We start from the raw sequence: 23,252 nt of genomic DNA on the forward strand, positions 1-23,252 counted from the left end.
TTCCATTGTTCATTGTTTTCTTCTTAGAGTCGAACCTGGTTGAAAGTCTATGTCTAAAGCTCCGTACCAAAGCGGTGGGCCATACATTAACCGCCCGACACGTATTAAATAATATCTCCAGCGGTAATAATTATTTCACCCTAACAATTTAGCTCTTTATAGTCGGGGTGTCTGAGAAGTGAGGGCGCAGAGGGGAAGGTGGAAAGTTGTAATGCGGAAGGTGGAAAAGGTGAGTGGAAAAGTTCGCGGGAGAAATAACAACTCTTTCCTGGAGTTAGTTTCAAAGCTGTATCTTTGCAAATAAATACGGAAACATACAAACTTATTATACTTACAGTTATGCGTATCTTATTCCTACACTTTGCTTGGAAGTGCTTGTACCTTGTTTATGTATAGTGATTAATTTTTAAAAAGACAGTGGTGTTTAGGAACTTATCTCTTATTAAATAGGCGAATTGTGAAAACATGGCTCATTCCATGCTTTTTGGAATATTTCATACAATACAGCACGTTATTCGATATAACATCCTCATTTTAGGTTATGATGAGGGTAAATGGACAACTTAGAACAGTGGCAATTCTTCACACCTTTGACAAGTGATATAAAGTCATAAAAATTGATCAATAAAACTAGGTTAAATAGGTTACGTTAGGTTAGGTCTATAGGCCAGTTTTTTTAATCATCACTTTTAATGACTATGCATCACTTTTCAATAGAGCGTTGAATTGCTACTTTTCTGAGTTTAAATAGATCTTATAGTGAGAGTCAGTAATTTAAAGAAACCTGGAACGTCATGGTTGTTCAGATAGGATCACTTAATATAGTAAAAGTCTTTCGAATCAACCTCTTCGTTGTTAAATGTGAAACGAAGTTAAAATTTAATATTATATTATAAACATAGATTTTTCTTTGCTTACAAAAGGGTGCAAACTAGCGATCTCAAGGTACAGAGAACAGAATCTTACCGCTGTACCACAGATGTAGTCGTTTTAATGTTGCATCGACTTAATATGCATTGATTCACAAATGAGGTTTTGGATAGACAAAGTTTAAGAATTTACGATATTTTTATGAATTACTATTCTAGAAGTCAAGGTTTTTCTTTTTCAATATATTTTATCTTTCTCCTTGCAAGGATGAATTGAACAAAGAGCCCTTAAAAGCTTGCACTTATATTAAAAGAGAAGTTATGCCCTTCGTTTCCCCGTGAAACTGATTCGTACTCGTAATACTGAATACATAAAACATTAATTTCATTATTAGGCGTTGGGTGGCATTTCTAACAAAATTTTTGCCCGCAATTAAAACAAGGAGAATACCGTATTCATAATTTATATGACTTAGGTAAGGGGTTTCTTTTAGGGGGGCCTTTTTAATAGCGTTGTGCGTTTCAAAGTTGTATGATATTTTTTAAGAATCTACGAATTCAGCAAGGCAGCTAAACCCTGAAATAGTAATATAACTTATTTCGATTCTAATTTGTTATTCAATGACAGACAACATTTTTTTTTTAAATCAGAGAGTTAGAAAATTTTCCTGCCAGGATTGTTTTTCTATGGATCAATTACTTTAAAGAAGCTAAGGAAAATTCTAATAAATTATTGAATTAAGAAAGAAAAAATATACATAGCGCAATGAGAACGCGAGTTTAGAAGTTACCCTATTAAAAATATATTTTTAAAATTTTTATTGGATACCTGATATTGTTTTGTTTTTGTTTGTTGATAACATATTTTTATTAAGCCTTTGATATTCAATTATTTTCAAACGTTTGAAGTATTCTATTCATTAACAATAACGCGTTTTCCAATGATGGTTGCTGTGTAAATTATTATGTTATTTTATGTTTTAATATAAGGGCCAGTAGACGGGAGTAAAGTTTTATTCGAGGCAATTAAGGCCGTTGTAAAGAGAGAATGGTGGTTGGTTGGTTTGGCTGACGGTTTGTTGCGTTGGGGGATAAATGGCTCAGGTGTTAAATGCGGAAGGAATCAAGGGAAGTTCTAAAACTGCCTTTAAAGGGTGTGGTTGAATAAAGCCTTTTTTACGACTTGGGAATCTCCCAGTTGGATTCCGCACTTTTCAAATATGATTTAGGCACCAACCGTTGATACAGGTACATACCTACATCTTCCTAAATAGACTTACTAATCACTTTTCTTTCGAATGAATTTAGTAATTTAATTTTGGCTAGTCATTAAAGCGACATTACTTATAATTTTTCGATTAATGTATTTCATTATCAGCTCGAAAGAAAGACTGAATTTTTATGAAAATTTTCTTTGATGTTGTCTAAAAAATACATTTAAGAAAGTAATCAATCATAACTGTTTCATTTTTCTAAATGAATGCTTGATAAAAAAAATGGGCCCGTCCCGATTGTGTCCCCACCATCCCTTAAGTAAACCTTCCCTCATCCCTTAAGTAAACCTCCCCTCATCTGACGCGGTGCGAGTAGCTCGGCATCAAATTAAAAAGAAAAATAAAATCCCTAAATTAGAATTCTTAATATCCCAACCCTAATTAATAGCAGAACCATAATCCGGAGTCCATCTTACAATGAGAAGGTTTCGAGTCTTAAACCCAATGGGGTTTGGAGGAACGGGAGAGCAACTTGTACAGACAAACCAGGACGTCATGTTTTAATGAGAAATAAAACCCAAGAAAGAAAAATATAACTTTTCGGAGGGAGACGATATTGAATGGTACCTGCCCGGCAGTGCTAGAGTAATAAAAAAAGCCAGAGTCATTCGGTCATTTTGCTCTAATAACGCAATTGAAAACTTCCGTTCATAATTAAAAATATAAACATTAGGGGGCTGCAAAACTTTCCAAATTAATCAGAGTGACATTAAAAATGAATTTCTATTCAAAGGAGAATGATTTATAAGGGTTTCAATGGGGAGCAAGTTAATTAATGCATGGTTAAAATATGAAGATTAACTAGGTAGGTACCAACAAAAAGAAAAGAAAAAGTTGAATCGTCTGCGAAACATGTAATTTTTGCGTCCTTTATATTTTTTTTCGTTGTTCAACAACGCGCATCTTCAAACATAGGTAATTCACACACACCCAAGCGTGTTTCTTTTGCGCAAATCTATTATGCTCTGTGTGAGAAACATTACCGATACAAAACAGGCTTTCATTGAATGTGTTAAATCCAGTAATGGTTACTCTAAAATCTAATACGTCTGGCAACTAATCCGTTTGAAATCATCAAGGTATAAAAGATCGGGGTGTGGGGGCGGAGCGCCCCGAATGGGGCTATTATTGCTAATCCCCAGGCTAAAGTTTGCGCCCCCTGGGGGGCGGTGCGAGGGTTCCTTCCAGTCTATTATGACTATTGGTTGGACTTCTCAGACTTAAGGTTTGATGTCTGGAAGAAACTTTGCCCGTGATATTGTAAGCGATTATTTGCTTAGTTAGCTATATAGACTTTTCTACGTGCTTACCATCGTTTCGACGCAGAATTTTTAAAAGCGATTTTAATATTTTAAAAAGTCTCACATAACGGATTTGATGTATGAGTGTATCGTTTGTATTAAAAAATTATACCTGGTGTGAGAAATGCAGAACTTGCACTTTTTTATACGAATAGCTACAATCAAAGGCTGCACGGTTGAATTCAAATCAATGGGCGCAATTTCGAATCCATTACAAGCTTTTAATACCTGAGCCAGATTAGAACATCGGTAGAATGTGTCCACTCATGAAAACACTCCATAGCATAGGTTTTACAGAAAAGTAAGCAAAAAAATTGCGAGAGTAAGTAAGCACGGTGTAAAAATCACTTTATTTATTTTTAATTCCAACTTCCTTACCATTGCAGATTTAAGCGTAATACAATCCGATGTCTCAACGAGTCTGTAAGTGCTACGAGCACAATACATAGCCAAACAGAATTTCTAACACATTTTTTATAATTGAGTTGTGATAAAATTAAAATTTATTTCCCGCAAAAATTATGTGTTTCAAAGGTATGTAAAAATTATCAAATATAAAAAGTAATTATTCCTCTTTCAAACTCATAGAGCCTTTCTAAAACCTCCCTGAAGAAATAGATACTGTACGTCTGGTTGACAATGGATTAGCTCTCAAAGATGTCTTTGAATAAAAATCTTAAAAAGTATGGAAGCATCACTAATATGCCCGAGTTATTTGATACGATTACGTGAGTGGGTGAAATGAGTTTCTTCTTTGGGGTAGCTCTATTTTTTATACTTTTATGAGGGTGCATTGAATGATTCTATGCCCGCAGATAAACGAGATTTCTTTTCTTATAATATGTCGCTTTTGACATGATATGGCTACCAACGTTTGAATAATGGATGATATTATATACGATTATCAAGAACCCCCTTTGTTTGAAAGCGTAAATGATTTAAATCTTGTAAGTAGGTTACCATTGTTTTCGTCTCGGATAAAAAAATACTTGTTCTTTGTCACTTTTCTACGGGGAAGAAGATTTTGTTTATACCGAGGGTAAAGTGTACAAACTTCGGGATGTGATTCTATGTGATAATAAATATTTTTCTATACAAAACCATTCAACTTGTTTTACCTGAAAACTACCTTAAAACTTTGAAATATCGAAAAAATATTATTTTTTTATCTGTATCAATATTACTATCATGTAGAATCACCTCCCGAAGTTTGTACACTTTACACCCGGACACCCTGTATTACTTTTTTATATGTAAAAATTGTAAAGGATGTATAAAACAAGATATTTACAACATTATTGCAGTAATACACTATCGCAAGCAGTGATAGATTCAGAAATAAACAAAATAAAAAATATCGATTTCTTCAGAATGTTTTTAATGTAGATTTATTCAGACAAGGTGTTTATCCCTTAAAACCAAGGCACACTAAAACAAGTCCCAAAGACGTCACATTTTTCAAGAAACGAGCCTTGAAAACACCTTTTAACTTGGCTGAAAAGGTGTTGAAAGTAATCCATCATCTCCATCGGAGTGGAATCGTCCACCATTCATACAAAACAAAGCAGAGCTGAGATATGTTTCACTTTTTTGGAACCTCGCATTTATTTGGCCCGTTATCTGATCGATCTTGGAATGACCCTTATTAGAAAGGTGTTGTTGAATGACTCAAACAAGGCTCCATCAGATCTTCTGAATTATTTCAAATCCAAAAAAAGAAAAACGGACGAAATATTTAACACCAGAACAAAGGACCTTTTATTTTTTTGACACAGTGTTGAACCGATGAATTATTCATATTTTTTGATTGGGAAACTAATTAATTTCGTACGAAATGGTTGTTGTGACTTTGTGAAAAAAGCCACATTCAAGAAAAATGAGAAAACTTTGAACTAAATAGCCTTCGATTTCTCTACGACAACCGAGGAAAAAGTTTTATTTTCAATGTTTCGGGATAATTTATGATAAAACTATGAAAAAAGCTTAATTCAAAGATGCTTTTTAAAAGATTTCAGTTATTCGACAGATTACTTTGTGCAGAGCTCCTCAAATTATTACATGGAAATTAAAAAAGAAGGAATGTGTGGAGATGAAGCAGAAGACAGCACTGTAGGTATGTTTGTCGCTGCAAATCCTTTATAACGGGAGATTGTTAACTACGTCGATGAAATAAACCTGTAACTACTAACATAAGTACAACTGTTATCATTTCACAAAACACTCGAGACGAAACGTAACAAAATTGGCGACATTATATTGAAATAATCGCCGTCTAATCATGATCGCCGATTACCTCCTCTGATCGTTGCGACTTTTATTGGAAAAACATCAATAACTGGTGTAATTAACCAGTTACCTGTTATTTGTATTTGTTGCCCGTTGCCAGTTCCATCGGAGTTCCTGTAACTGGTACTGGAACTCCAACGAAGCTCGTTAACTACAGCTCAATGAAATCGCAATCATCGGTTATTCTGCTATTACGCAATAGGCCAAATGTTCGAATTAACATTTTCCCATGCTACAGTTTACCGTTTAGCGCAATGAGAATCTAGATACTAATCCGAAAGCACTCGAAATAAAAGCAATAATACCGCCAGTAGACACATATAACACTTCAATGAAAACCAATAATAAAACAATTTTGATGTACGCACTTAATTAGATTCATTCCCCGATTTAAAAATAACAAAAGTTGTCCATAAATAATAAGTATCTGCACTATAAATGAAATAAAAATAAAAATTTAAAAGGGTTTGATTCTAGTAACACCTACCTACTAACTATTTATAATTTGTTTGGTAGGTATGCGTTTTTGCTCAGACTGAATCAGTGTTCACAAATGTTGTGTCAAGATTTTGTGATCGGAAACAGTAAAAACCCCAAGATATTAAGTATTAGTAGTACGAATTATGGTAAACATTCAGTACTTATACAATTTTTGATTTTAATCTAAACCAAGAAAACCTAAACTAATCGGGTCACTATTTTACGAACCACACACATTATCAACATAAGTTTTGTCTTCTATTTGGTCACGAACATGGGGAGATTGGAAATATACTGATACCAATTACAGACTGAAACTGAAGCAACTTAACTGCACCAAAAAAACCATGTAATTAGAATTATTTCAGATAAAAACACTGAGAAATATATTTATATTTAGGTACCTCATATTATTCATACTATCAAATGATAATGATATCCTCTGTACGGGAGATCCATTGAGGATATCGATACCCCTATTTGTTACAAACATTTATCATTATTATAAATATCGATTTTTCTACACTATTGCCAATATGTCTGTTTGGATAAGTACCTTCTAAAATGTCTTACAACTAACGATCAAAAACATACAACTCTATTTGTTACAATTGATCAGAAACTGTTATATATATAACGCATCAATGAATTGAACCAGTAAAAAACCGGAAAGAAGCACTTCAAAGACTCCTAAATACGTATTAATATACCTTCCAAAAAATATTTCAATAACCTTTCATTAAACGCCACTTTCGTCATTTTTAACCCCTTACGCGCCAAGCCCCAGCGCATCACCTGTCGATATCAAGTAATACGCATCCATTAGGTGTATTTCAATAAACATAACCCTCGGAGTGCCACTCGCCGTTTAATAACCCAACTTGACTGCGCTCGGCCACCTGAGCGTTCCCAGGGATGGGTTGGGATATTTATTCATTAGTAGAGAGATTCGGGGGCAATCGTCATCGAGGTCTTAACCCTTCATTCACCAAAATATATACCTAATTCGAGGAATTTTAATAAAATATTAATAGGATATTTTATGTGAATACCGAACAAGAGTTTAAACTGCTTCCGATTTGGATGGACTATGGCATTCCCGTTTGGGGTATGTTGTTAGGCTGAAGGAATTAGGAAAGAAGATAAGAAAGGGAAAGGTTGGGAATTACAGGGCTTTTCAGATCTAGAACCAATCACGGTAATGCCATATCAAAACTTTTGGATTCCAAATGGTGGTCTTTCATCGGGGTGATTCTGAGAGAACCACTCAGAGGATGCGTAATGAGCTGTTTTTATAGTTATTAAAATTGGCCTGACGTGTTGATTCAATAATTAACCCATCCATAAGATTTCCGTTTTTATTTCTAATATGGTAATCTTAACCCCGAAGTAGAAACATTATTTTATGAACCACAAAAAACTCTAGAAATGTGGGCTATAGCGTCATGAAAATAATTTCTCTCATCTGTCGTGATCTTTAGGGATTCTGTGTGTGAAGGAAGAATGAAGGAGTCTCTTCAAGACCCATGTTACAGGAAGGGAGAAACACAGAAAAATATCGGGACAATAAGTAAAACGTTCCCATTATCTGACGTCTTTGCTCTAAAGTTGCAAATCTCTTGTTAAAATAGGGTAATCTATCAAACGGATCGTCAGTTTCTGCACATTTTACTCACCAATCTTTGAAATATTCTGTCAAAAATATGACAAAAACCATATTTTTTCTTCCTTATTATTCAATCATTTTACAATCCGGAAAAGGATGAGTATTAAATACTATTTAAAAATTAACATCGTCTCCAAACGGGTTAACTTTACAAGGCAATCATAGAATTTCGATTCACCACACTGCATAAGGTTGTCTTCGATTTTAATAATTGGTGTTCATGTAATGACGGTCGATGGGAGAATCACACGTGGTGGGCATCCAGTTAAAGATATATCATACAACAGTCCGATGAACAGGTGTGATATTTATTATATTTTTATTGTTACAATACTGCCGCAGTCATTGGGTTATGGGATACAATAAAATGCAGGACGCTCTCATTATATGGGCTAATAAAATGTATATTAACTTTTCAATAAAATACAATGTTGTCTTCGTGGAATTTGAATATTTATGAATTGTAAAATATAGAAATGAAATATTTTTCAAATTATTTTGTATCAGTCATCAGTCAATCAGCGAAATCTCTTCTTTAGACATTGAAAAGGAGTCAGGAGCTGACACAGTAAGTTGATAATCATGACAAGTCGGGTTGTGTCTCATGTCAAGATACGGTATGACAAAAGAACATATATGGTACGATTGGAGCTATTATGAAATTGCAGCTAGTTAGTTATTCATTACTTTGAGCCAGACACGTTTTCATTACGATTATTTATTGAGCATTAATAATATAGCGGAAACGTTTAAAAAAATACTTGTTTTCATTGACGTAGGTAATAAACTAAATAGTAGGTATGGCTTTGACTGCGGCGCAGAATTTATTTTAAAATAACTGATTTCCTATCGGCAGTAATTTATTATGAACATACTTTTATTGCAAGTCTTTTGCTCTATATGATTGAAAAGGGAACATTTGAAATAATTGCGTACAATTAACGTTGTATAAATATTCGACACTCTTTTACTAGGAGCTCTTGTTTGCTCTCATAAAGACTTGACATCGTGTGTTAATAATATCGATCGATTATGATGTTTGAGTTTATTAATTTGAACGTGCATCTGCCTTCCCGGGGCGACCCCAATCACCTCGAATCATTTACAATATTAATAAAATGCCATACTTGGTAGTCGATTACCATTATTTAAAAACTGCATGTTAATTTCTGATGCCGTCGATTAAATATGGCTATTTATTTATCAATGTCTTTTAAACAGCTGTAACGCCTTTGTAAGGTTCATCACACTTAATTGGCAACATCACAACACCCAGAATGTAATTATTATTATTTATATCTACTTTGTGTGCAAAGGTGAATTTTTTAATTTTTAATAACCTTAGTTTCAGGGCGTACCTACTAATTTAAAATTGCTATTACAAAATTGATTATTAGTTTTAAGTAACTAGGGCACTATTAAAAAAAAGGTTTTTTTTATTTCCAGGGAAAATATGACATTTTGACTAGTCTACAAAGCGTCTAAAAATGACTAGGAAAATTTGGATTTTTTTTGCGTAAATACAACATGTGCTAGTTAGTCAAACATTCAACCGAAACAGATTGAGTATGTTAAAATACAAAATTACGCTTCAAAACTTCGTGTATGTTTTTGTAATTAACAAAAAACAGTTTTTTAGATCAGATATCATTAACAATGCGTTTAATATCTTATGAATAAGCAATTCTGTCAGAATTACAAACAACAACGAAACTGCACAGTGGTATGTTAATGTGTCTACCGGAAAACAGTTTGCCTGAAAAATTACTCACGTAATAGAATTGTAAGTGCACTATCATCGCGCGGTCATTATTTACTAGGAACATCTGCACAGGCGATGTTACTAGCCATAAAAATACATTTTCTCGTGCAGTTTAGTGGGCACCACATTAGGGAATCGCGAAAATGTATTTAGAAGTTAAGTTATAAGTTAACATTTAGTGATTTTTTGAAAGCGAAACATCATCATAACTTTTATTATATCAGACTCACTCTAGCTATCATCATAGTGAGTCACTGGTTCTAATATCTTCTCGTCGAGGTGATTGTTATCTCCTGCAGCACCGACAACACATGTGCCAAAGTTGCTAAACTCGTTCTTCGAATCATCTGAATATTCTGGTGTAAATTACGAGACAACACGGAAGATAAAGCCAGGAGACTTTATAGTTATTGATATTATTTCGGGTGCTAAGTGGCCCACGCCTCGCTCCAAGCATTGCCTGAATCCATTTGGCAGATGCTACCCTCAAGTCTCAAATTTAGCATTTTATATCCCGGCTGTAAAACAAGATTTATAATTCACAGTATCACTCAGCGGCGCAATTCCGGGGACAAAATCCATCCAACTTTACCGAGAAATGTGAGTTATGCGTGACAAGTTTGGCCTGCGGTACATATCGCGCTTGTCTGTGAGAGCTTTTTTCACCATCAAATATTAAAATTGTGAATAAGTCGCGAGGAAAATGGTTTAGTGCCCTCGTCGCGCACCCCAACAATAATAATCTTCGTAATCTTGCGCCACATCTGGGATCTGTGAGTCTCTGAGTGGTCCTGGCCTTCGTATATTTCTGTTTAACCGCCGAGCCTCATGTAATATTTATCCGTGAAAGCTTAATGTCTTGCATTTTCAAATGAAATACTTGATAACACATTGTCACAAATTTTTACGACTTACAAAATGTTTTCGGGGTTACTAAAAATATTTTTTAAGTTGCTTGTTTTGTTTGGACTAAAAACTAAGTTTTTCTAGTCATTCATGCTCCCTTGTGTTGTTGAAGGAATTCTCCGCCAAATTAAATACCCCCTCTCCGAAAATTGTATCATCAAATTAAAAACTTTAAACTTTTCTTTTAGTCCGTAATGGAGAGTTTGACGCAGATAAATACGAACACAGAATTATCCAGTGCGAAGTAAAAGGAAGTATTTTTCCTGTTCATTATTTTTTTTTCCTCACCCCAGTGCTAATTTCGTCGGAATTCACGCCCTCTGTTTTAAATGCCAGCTATCTCTAGTCTGAATAGGGCACAGTGGTATGTATGACTCGCCATTTGTACCGAAGCAAAAGAAAAATCTCAATCGCCGAGATTTTATCTCGCCGAATTAAATAACTAACCGGGAATGAAAGGGGAATCATCCCCCGTTTTCCGGATCCTAAAAGCTCGAAACATTTTCCAGATTTTTAACTTAATTAAAATTTCGTTTTATGCATTGCGAAATGGTTTGTTTTTTTTAAATATCTTTTCCTCCAAAGTACCTACCTACTCAGAGAAAAGCAAATGATTTAGACTTTAATATCTAATCGACGAACCTTGTTGGTTATTAATAATTTTGTACGCTTCCCGATTTAAATAACATTTATTGATAATATGGGTGCGACGTATCTAATATTGTTAAATAAACAGTCGAAGGAGCCGGAGCCGGAGCATTAGGCAAACGGGAGTGGTTCTTAATCCAATTACACAAAGTAATATCAAGCGTCTGGGGAACAAATACAACATCCCCTCCGATTACTCCTCGCTCTTACCCCGCGCTCGTCCCGAGACTTCATCGGGTCTATCAATTTCGGAATAACATTAGTCATTGCCTGCGAGGTGCCTGTTCTATTTCTTTCCTCCGTTTCTCTTTATTCCCTTCCGCACAAGACAAATTATAATGGTAATAATAAAACATCCGACAGAGTCAATAACTCGCAATAATTTTTCCATTTTCCCGGTGTTTAGATTCGCTCGTTTTTTCCCCGTTTCTTTGTCTATTGACTACTGTAATTCAATGGAGCTTGGCAACTTCCCCCAGCTTTATATCGTGACTCTGTAGGGTTCTAATCCCAGGGGTATCGCCTGTGAAAAATGCTTTATATTTTCATATCTTCAATTTGGAAACTCCATACCCATGTCTTTTCCCATTAGCTCGTATATGTTGTTCTACATTGTTATCTGATTCTTTAAATGCCATTCAATACTAACACAGAATTTAATCTCCATTTACATACAATGCAAGCACCAATCAATATGCTATACGTGCAGAGCTAAAAGATAGTGCCGTTTTTATTACACTCCTACCTTCTGATTGTTTTAACATCCTTGTATCAATCGTACGCTCTTTTGTCGGCAATGAAAGCTTCCCTTATAAACATTTGACTTTATCCCCCTTATGCGCGACGTTACATAAAAAGCGCAATTCGCCAAGGAAAATTACCCTCGATTGGGGAAGGACGTAAAAACAGGGCTTTCCCGGATGCACAAAATTTAACGTTTCCGCTGGTTTTTATTTGGGCACCAAACCTATTTAACCGAGGGTTGTATTTTCTTAAACGGTTCTGTATGACAAACCTATTTATAATAGATCAATCATATTAATTATTTAAGTTAAAAACATTGCAGTTTTCAAATCGTTATTCGCAACATTGTAAGCATTTAGTAATTATTTAGAAAATTGGCAGATCTTTTACGAAGTTGTTTTTAATTACGGTTGAAACAGCACAGTTAGCTCAATCATTAGATAATCGCTGGATAAACCGTTGATAATGATGAAATTAATTTAAATTAGTACACACTTCAAATATCAGAAGTATCAAAACATTCCACCACGCAATGCTAAAGATCGTTCATACTAACTGAATAATGACGGCGACAGCTATCTCTTCAAGTGCCTGTTGCCTACAACAAGTGCTGTTCCTTCCATCAATCCGAGGTAACGCAGATAATGGTGCGGTTCACCTACATTGGTACTCGATAACTTGGTACCTACTCGTATACCTCGACTCGGAATTTCAGAGATAAATACATTGAACAGCGCGAGCCATCAGGGCTCCCAAACATTCAGTAAACCATCTTCAGCAATCTTCGTCTTCTTTTTGAACACATAATGAAGCCAAATACGAACCTGATAAAACTCGCATAGTCAAATTCTCGCCACCTATAGCTGTACTTCTTCTTTTAGTGATCTCTCCTATCTAAGATCAGCTAACATCAGAACAATCTTCACTCTGCTCAGCTCATAATCAGAATCTAGCTACCTGTATAATCAGGTTTTTTTAAAGTTTCTGCATAAAAATTAAAAATTTTACATGTAGGCATTAAATATTATTATTGGACGGCTTTTAAAAAACCAACAGCTATTGTGAAAAGTGATTGATGGAAAACGAGGCATAAGAATACGTTGCGTTCGCAAGGAATATGACTGGTATAGGTGCAGTCCCGTCGAAAATTGTTTTATGGGTAAAGATGTATATATTTCTGATGATATGCAACCTCAAATTAAATAAGAAATCAGTGAAATTAGAAATTTACTGCATAATTTTTTTGACTTATTTTTATGTTTCTTTTGGCGAACCCTGAGACCTGGAAGAGCTACCAGCTACCAGGGACGCATAACAGACAGACAGAGGCAGTCACTGATCTCTCAGAGGGGGTGTGGAGCCAGAGCGGTGCCAGTGGTAGCGCTCTACTTAGCTTTGTATTCATGTACGTCGACTGGGACAGCCAAAGATTAACAAATTCAAATATTATTGAACATTGTTATCCTATTTGATAGCTCTGGATGGATGTTACAACCCAGAAAAACGGTTCGCTACAAACAAGTTAAGATAAGATACACCTTCACCTGGTGTTGTTTTGTTTATCAAATTTTGATAAGCTTAGATAATTAACGAATTTTAAAAATCTATTTTTTTTTATTTAAACTACATTTCACTGTGTTTTACAATGTCGCTTTAGCAATCTAATCACCAAATTTACAAACAGGTCCCTTCAAAATACCAAATATAGATGATTCTCTATTCTATCTAGCCTTATCTAAAATTACCTCCCCTCAATATCTCACCCTATTAAAATCTCAGCTCGACTCCAATATTCCAAATAATTTAAAAAAAATTCTTTTTAAATAAAATGAATGTTTAAATTTACCTTCCCTTTTTCCATAATTTGAAATGATGACCTAAAACACACAAGGGTGAAAAGCAGAAATATTTTTTAAAAAATCGCACACATCATATATATATTACGCAACTTATTTTTTTGGTTAGGCCAAGTCACCCCACCGAAATGTGAGGGTTCACCACTTGTTGCTGCTGTGCTGAATCTCCCTAGAATCGGATTCATTCTGCAACTCTCCCTCTCCCATTCTATCCTCTCTACATCCCTTCCTTCCCACCCCCATTCCTTCTATTCCTCCCCTAAACAACAACCGGTGCGTGACTATTATGTGTACATCACCCAACAAACGGATTTAATGATAATTTCAGGGAATGGAGGATATTGCTCGCATTCAAATGCTTCGAGGGAATTCAATGACTCAATACAACAGTATTGACACCAATTAAGCAATCAAAGGTGGAAACGAAGGGAAGTGAGACAGAATGAACTTGCAATAGAAGTTTTTTTGACTACTACATCTTAACAATAAGCCACAATATAATAATCGATGATCGCGATACGATATTCATAAGTAAATGCTTTTAAAATACAATTAATATAAACTTCCTTATTAGTTGTAACAAACAGAAAATTTCTAGAAATTTATTATGATTGGGAGCAATCTGAAAGATAAATTTTGTAGATCTTTCAATCCCTAGATCGCTGGAACTGAAATTATTGTTTACGAAAACATTCAATATTTGAAATTTTTTGCTTAATTTCACCAGAATGGAGGAAAATTTTAGGTTACTTCTGGCACAGCAACACGCCCACCACACCCTTGTATTTGTAAGTTAATCTTTTCAGTGTACAGTATTAAATACACAATTGAGATTTTGGTGCGTTATAAGGTAAAATAAACTAGCAACTCATTTGTGCCTAAAAATAAGGAGACCCCATTGGATAAAGCTATGGTATTCACTGGACTCTGCTTATCGCGTGAGCAGGTGATTCGATTTTGTAGGTGTTCGGATATTTTTATTGGGTAATTAGTTATTGGATCATACTTAATGGCGCTGATTAAATTAAGCCCGCTTGTAGTTCAATAGTCAAATCAATGGCGTTTAATATAATGTAAATAAGCATTTGAGCAATAATGTAAAACTGCTCCACTTCAAAGTGGAAAACTTCACGTCCGACTGGTTGTCGAATAGTTGCGGAGCTATTAGATATTATTCATACGTAGCTGGGTAATATTACCCTTTTTGTTTCTGGTAGCTATAAACTGTGCATTTACGGGAAAGTAAGCCTTATTCAGAAGGTCCATAGGAGGTCTTGTCCCGTATCCAACGATAAAAATTTAACGCGACTTCCCAGAGGCGCTTCAAACAAAAGCTCAAAAATAGAATTCACGTCGCGAGATAGTTTTGGCGCCTTTTTGATCAAAGCGCGCCAAAATCGCTAGCTCCGCTACAGTGGCGCTCCCTGACGCCAATCGAGCGTGGCTAGCGCTAATATTTTTAGGGGTGCGAATCCAAAACACCGAAATATTGACTACGAACTTAAAGCACATCAACAAACAAAGCTTAATCGGTAGGAAAGTCGGACAAAGTAGAAACACTTCATAAAAATTCTAAACCATCTACTTCACATCAAATTTCATTGCTAGTTCTGATTTCCCCCTTTTGCTGATTTTCTTAAACTCGTTTAGTAATTGAGCTAAATGTATTTAGAACTATAAGGCACAAAACTCCCGGTGTAACAAATGGTGGAACAAATTGGGGCCCGGCAGCGTGAGTCTAATTTAAATAAAATAAAAATGTATCATTCCACGTAGTGCCGCAGTCATAACTCCGACCGTGTAATTTATCACTGGTTACCCGCAAGTGAGCAACCACTCGTGGCAGAAATAAATTCCTTTTCGTGACAATTTGTCTTGCACGAGATTCGATTGGAATGAGAGTCAATTACGAACTGCCCTTACATAAACAAATGCAAAATCGATTTATCTTACGTTATATAGCAATTATTACGTGGATTAACAATAATCATAAAGTTTTCATTGTAATGAAAAACTTGACACACTGAACGAAAAATTTCTAGATTAGTGATCTCTTGAAAGAAAACTGTTGTAGCCAATTATTTACGTCATACCCATTGACCTCTAGGCCTCAGGTAGGCCAATGAAGTTGATTATCTGTTCAAGAAATATTTTATCAAGTTTAACAGATTTTTGGAAAAACTGAACTTTCTTCAGTCCACAGCGCAATTCTATTGGTATATCTATTCAGTGTACCTACTCATAATTAAATCACATAAACCAATGTCGATACAGAGTAAAATCTACATTTTGATTAGCATTCCTCCACACAGCACCCTCCAAAGATGGCACATTTGTTATTTTCCTCTTGGACCCCCATGTGAAGTTAAAAATGAAAAATAGTTATAAAATTGTCATATTGCATACTCGATTGTCATACATGATATTGCATACGCGATTTCCATACATGATATTGAATACACAATTGTCATACACGATTTCCATACATGAAATTGAATACACAATTTTCATAAATGATATTGCATAAACGATTTCCATACATGATATTGAATACACAATTGTCATAAATGATATTGCATAAACGATTTCCATACATGATATTGAATACACAATTGTCATACATGATATTGCATATATGATTTCCATACATGATATTGAATACACAATTGTCATACATAATATTGCATATACGATTGTCATACACGACTTTCGTCGTTCATGTAGCTGATTGGAGAGATATTGCGAGCTTTCATATTTTGTCATGGTTACTACTTATGTTTGTATTAATAAGCAGGTAGAAATGTATACATGTAATGATTATTGACGACACATTATCAATACGAGTTTTCCGAATAGAGAGTATTTAATCGAAATCACGCAGTTTTCCATTAAGAGCTACATTAACCTTTACGAGAGATATGCAAACAGCGGGCAGCAAAACATATAACACAAGCGTTATTCCACAGCCAAATGATTAACACATTGCGCAATAATCGATCAAACATGGCCATTAGTTATCCTGCATATCAATTTATTACTTATCCAATATCATATCTTTATTTTTCCATCAAATGAAAATCCTAATCCTAGCGTGAATAACGAAAAACAGATAAACAATAATGCATTATGAATATGATGAAATATCTAATAAAATAATAATATTACTTCTACTTGATACTTGCAGATACCAAACATCACCAACTCTAATGTAATTCAATTATGGTACTGAACTGGCAGAGGAAGAAAGGAATTAGACTGAATTCTATAGAAATGAGATCCCTGAAACATATTTAGATAAAAACATGCATGACAATGAAATGATTGTGGAAATCGTAACATAATGCAATACCGATGTAAGCGTAATAAGCAAGATTGAGAAAAGGACGCTTAGATGGTTTGGACGGATAAAACTGATGTATGGGGAAGGGTTCCATGATAACTCAACACAGTGACAATTCAACACACTTTTAAAAAGTGATATAAAGTCATTAGAAACGATGAAAAATTTTTTTTTAACCTAACCTACATAACCCAGTTAATAAAGTTTTTGTTTCATCACTTTCCATGACTTTATATAACTTTTTAAAGAAGTGATGAATTATCATTGTGATGATTTATCCGGTTACCATGGGCAAGATAGGCCAAAAGAATATCTGACGCGAAAGTGATTGGTTGTATAAATCGATGACGTTCAAGTAAAATGAGGTACGATCAAGTGAATCGAGTGCTTGATTCGCGTCATGTAGACGATCTATGCATGTGAAATAAGCAAATAGCTTGTGCCAATACAGTGTATGTAGCGCTTCATCCTATTTGCCAACTGGGGAAACAGTGTGATAGTTAATCAATTACTTAGGTATATATTTTCTTCCATTTTATCATTATTGCCTTGGTACTTTTTAAAAACTTGTAGATGTCCTAAAGATAAAACCTTAGTGCATTTGACATTAACAGTGTAAGTCAAACTTTAAAAGTGGAAGCGCATTTTTTCTTGTTTGTCTGGAGCTTATCGTAAATACTCTCAATTACTTGGAACAGATAAAGGATACTGGACAACTAAGTAATATATTCTTGAAACAGTAGTACTGGGTTAGATCTAGAAACGCATGAAAAAATACGTGATAAGGGCTCTCTGTTAAGGGCCGACAATTCCACTTAATGCACCCATTTTTTAAGGGATAAGGCAGAATTTCCCTTATGAAATTAGACAACATGAATTTAAAACTTACTTAAACTAAAAATATGAATTTACACAGTTATAAATTGGCAAATGATTGTCCATCTTCATGTATGTAGGCAGTACATTTTTAAGGTGATGATTGAACTATCTACATTAGTTCTTTAATAATAGTGTATTTCTTAATTTTAAAAAAATCTCCTAATTCCTCCACACACTTTCTTCCTATCTAGTATTTTATTTATTATTATTACTCATACCTACATCATTAGCAAGGATTAAGAACAAGAAGATAGAGTATTTATTATTTTATTCATTCAATATTTTATTATTTTGTATAATTTAATATTAAGTAACTTATTTTCATAGTAAAATATGAAATAAAAATAAAATAAAACGATTGAATAGTAAAAAAAACTCCATTAAAACAGGTATGTCAATTTTTGAGGTTTGAAAATGTGTTTTGAATTTTTTTAAACTTTTATATATGTGATTTTGCCATGCCTTGGTGTGGAAAATGTCACATAAATTACAGTGTTATTTTGCCTTCAGTCAAAACCATACAGGTATGCCGTAACGCTGCATGAAACCGTCCATTATTTATTTGTAGAATCACGCAAACAGGTGAGAAACATAATTATTGTAAATAGTTGCTTATTGGGAAAAATTCACCAGCAGTAGTTTCATGCTTAATAACCTCATTGTTCTAATTTATATAATTAACGTGTTGTATGTTAGCGTTAATTTTATAAAAATATTAGGATACTTCATACTGTGACTTGTTATAAATTTATTTTTATGTAAAACACAAATTTAACCCAAGCCACATATGAAAGAAAGCTTGTTGCAATACGTTATTTACTCTGTGTTCTTCTATATTATTAAATCTATCTTTATTTCTACGAGTAGTGAAAGCGACCCGTTCTTGTATACGAATGTAAGGTTAGCGTTTATATGTGCAATAATACCGAAGAAATCATTGACGTTAATACTTCAGAGCACCTAAATGTATAATACCCGTAGAAAAAATGTAACATAAGCCGGATTTCCTTATTTTAAATAAAGCTTTCAAGTCACCTGTTAAGTTAAGACACCAGAATTCAATAATTATTAAACTAAATTTAACATTGGAAAGTTTTAATATTAAAAGATAGATGTATTGTTACTTCCAATCGCATCAGAAAATTCTTATTATTATTATAAGTACCAACTTCCTAATGTAAAGTTCCACGTGTAAAACATAAACGTCACTATTATATTTGTTCGGGCTAGCACTTGAGAACCCGCAGATGCGAGGCGCGGCTGTCCCAAATATGAAAATCGATTACAAGTACTAGCACAACCCTAAGTTGTTCCAGCCCACGTGATGCCATGAGATGTTTTTACCCCTGTTCGAACGTCCTTTCCTCCCTGACACCTCCATCCGCCCACGAACCGGGTTTTGCCAGCCCTGCGCCCCTAGCGGCTAAATAACAAACAACACAACCTACTAAACTCAACTCGTACCATATAATGTATAACACAAACAAAATATCGTACAGAAATACAGCCACAGCCAGCATGCATTACAATACTGTATTTTTTAATGTGTGCATTTGTTACCCGAAACACGATTTTTTACCCGACCGACACAAATCATAAAAGAGTGTTTATAATCTGTTTCCGTTTTTTTTTCAAGCTTTTAGGTACACATTATTATTTGCTTAAATAATTATTCCTCGAAGGTTTTAATGGTTTCAGTATGCACGAGTCACGATAAAAAAACATAATAATGTAAACACATTTTTACAAGCTAATATTAAGATTATCATTGATATGAAGACGGTTTGGATAGCTACAGTGAGCACTCATGATCTGTGGCATGTTCATGATATAAGGCCCCCTGATAATATATGGTGTAGGTTCTATGATTATTCCATAGATCTACAATTCTACATCGTATTTTCCATGCTTCGCCAGGGTTGTCATCGGGTGTCTTCTATTAGTCCTGGTTCCACAATGTGTCTCCGTAAAATTATCAGCCTTTTTTCCATTAAGGCAAGGAAAATATTAATAAATACACTTTTCAGTATCCATTTCAAAGTACAAAAAAGTTACCATGGTTGCTTTTTCAAGGGTGCGTAAAAGGTGCGTAAAAGGTTTCGCTATTTTAAAGGATGATTTCATAGTTCCAACGATGTATTATTTTTTATCATTTGATGGGATTATTTTTGTTCATATAATACATCCGCAGCTGCAGACAAACTGCACATGAAGCATATTGCATTCTGTGTATTATTCAAAACAATAATTGAGGCTTATGTCGAAAGCATTCTCACACGAACCACTGAACTTAGAGACCATTGTATGCCAGGCGTTAACTAGAGGAACGAAATTACATGCTTCATAAATAACTTGAATCGACAACGAGCAGTAATTATTTTAATGATAATTGTGGCTAATGATATCTGTGTTTCTCCCAGATCTCAGATCTCCGCAGTAAAAACTTCAAATGTTTTTTAATGTGTTCACTAATTAAGATGAAATTAAATAACTGTTGTGTTGTTTTTTTTCAAAGATATTTATCCTATCTACTTAAGGAATGTTTATCCGCTTAATTGTGGACTGTTTAAATAAAAGAAGGTTGTGTTTACTGCAATTGACCCCATCTCCTTCCCCTCCCTACTCTCCCAACCTCACAACATACCCCAATTGGGAATTCTTTTAGTGGCTTCCAGATGGTTGGGAGCAGTTGGGACTATTGTGCGGTATTCAGGAGGAAAATTGTAAAGTTAAAATTATTAATTAAAAAATATGTTTTTGACGAAAAACAAAAATATATTAACCAAATTTACTTTAATAATAAATTGTGTTTGGTAGTAATAACAAAGTTCCTTTAGACCTTCAAAGTAAACATTGTTCTAAAAATGAGTAGGTAAGTACTTGCTGTTAGATTCTAAATCGATGGGACAATGAACTGAATGTCTTACAATATCACATTAGTTAAGCGCAAAACCTGAGAGGTTTCCAATTTTTTTATGCTACGTTTTCAAGTATTAAAAATGCGTTAGTTATATGTTACTTTATTTGTCAGTGTCATTGATATCCTTAGTCAAATTTTAAAATCTCTAAATTTCCTAAACAGATGCATGAGAACGTAATAATAACTATTTACAAAACGCACAGATTTCTATGAAAAAAAAACTTGTTTTGAATCGCATTAATATATCCTTATTGTAAGTGTCCCACTGTCATTGTGTTTGGGGTTGTCATTGTAAGCACGCTCCGATTGAAAAAAAGCTTTTTTCCTTTTTTTATTCTGCACGGCAACACCATTCCGTGTCGTCATGTTTTGTCAAAACTACACGCAATTCGGCAGAGGAACAATGGGCACGGTAAAAGGTTATTCGCATCACAAGCCAGCTATTATAGTAGTAGCGAATAGAGGTTGAGTAGGATCGCACTTGATGGCAGGGGCTCTCAACTATTTAAGAATGATAAGAAAATAAATATACAATTATTCGGATAATATCAGACGAGCTTTACAATGAAATAATTCTTGGAAAGTGTTCGAATAATGTTAAATTCACTTTTGAGAGATGATTTTGGCAAAATCATATGATAATCAAAAAATATGAATGCAATGTAAAGCTTTTTAAATGTTGTTATTTGTATACAAATTAAAACCCTTTCATAATAAATTGATTTCACTGTTATTATTATTAACTATTTTTCGTTCCAATGGGCATAGTGTAAAATATTTTTTGTGGAGTTTAAATGGTGTTATGAAGGTACTTTCTTATTTGTGACTAAATTCACCAAAATCTATTGAATTTAAGCAGTTTGAAAAAAGACGTAATGCAATTAAAGTTTTGTAAAATTATGGCATTCCACATTGTAACTAACTGCTTTTAATATGCCAGATACTTCGGAATAAAGTGCCAATACATCATTTAATTATATTTCTTTATTAGTTTTCTTATTGATTCTACATAAACGTGATTATGAAGATTATTTTATTTTTTGTTATTCGTCAACTCATTGCTATTAAATTTAATCGTAAGCGCGGTCAGTGGTTTCGCTACCCCTGGATATACGTATCGGAGCTTTGGAGGCTTAGTCCTGCCCAGCGGGAGCCACGGAAGCTCCGCCAGAAGGCCCTAACAAGCCTGGAGAGGCGTGAAATCCTCCGCCTAACAAACTATGCAGTAACTAGCGCCACGCATGACTAGCTCGGGCCCGCTGCACCATCCCTAGATCTGTCGGGGTCGGTCCAGTGAGCGCTCACCTTTAAACTGCCCAAGACCTCAGCCAATACTGCATTGTTCCTATTTCAGAGTTAGTTATCTTCTACCTACTAGCGCTGCCCTGTTTATAACTTTCGGACAATACTAGGATTATCGTCGTACTTTATATGAATGCTCTCTACGCAGCCAAGTCACTGTTATGTCAACGGTTTATGTGAATAATTGCACATGATAATCTCTTATCTCTTGTTACTTAAGTGTAATATTTACCCAACATATTGATCGAGACGTGGAATATTCCAATGCTGCGTTAAATATTCCAGACATTGCATACGTAAGAAATTCCAATACTAGAGCTAGTAGGTAGGCAACATTTTACATACATTTATACAAGCATTTCAAAAAGTTTTATACTCAATATCAAAATACGAAATACGGATCATGCAGAGAAGTAAATTAAATATCGTATGCAGATACTTTACTAGAAAATAAAATACATAACTTTACTATCAACAGTTTGGGGTGTAACCTGGATTGCGGTACTTGCTTTGCAAAATTGGTGAAATTTGATAATATTTTTATCAACTGATTGATTTTAGCATAATTACTTAGTTTAATCGACATAAAACATTCTGAATAAACACAAAGACATTTTGGACAATAACAAAAAATTGCACGAATGAAACACATAACTACAAGCTTTTGATAAGAAAAATGGACGGATTATCAACGCGGAGAGAGACGGTGAAAATCTCAAAGATCCGCTGAAACCGTCTACGCGCAGAACTGCAGCCATTTTAATACGTACATTGTTACCGACGAAAATAAACATGTTATTTCGTTATTCAGCTCTAAGAAGAACTGAATTTGTAGATACGTTGAAGAAATGATGTCGATTAATATATGTGTGTGAGCGATGGATTCTGAGCTTTAGTTAAAACTCTTGGGTGTAGAGAATAGATGAATAGACTGTTCGATCACAGTATAGAGATTATTGACAAAATGGAGCACGCACGCGCGTAGTCTCGGTGGCTGGCAAGTTCTGCGCTTAGAGGCT

At 34.4% G+C, this 23,252-nt stretch overlaps 1 protein-coding gene across 1 annotated transcript in view; it reads right to left on the bottom strand.

Moving 5' to 3' along the window:
* Positions 1-23,252, bottom strand: part of dac (dachshund family transcription factor) — a 288,338-nt gene that overhangs the window by 216,746 nt on the left and 48,340 nt on the right. The window lies entirely within an intron of this gene.

This window comes from Hesperophylax consimilis, chromosome 9 (genome assembly GCF_061612785.1).
Source record: "Hesperophylax consimilis isolate HC1 chromosome 9, BYU_Hcon_1.0, whole genome shotgun sequence".
NCBI classification, from domain to species: Eukaryota; Metazoa; Arthropoda; class Insecta; order Trichoptera; family Limnephilidae; genus Hesperophylax; species Hesperophylax consimilis.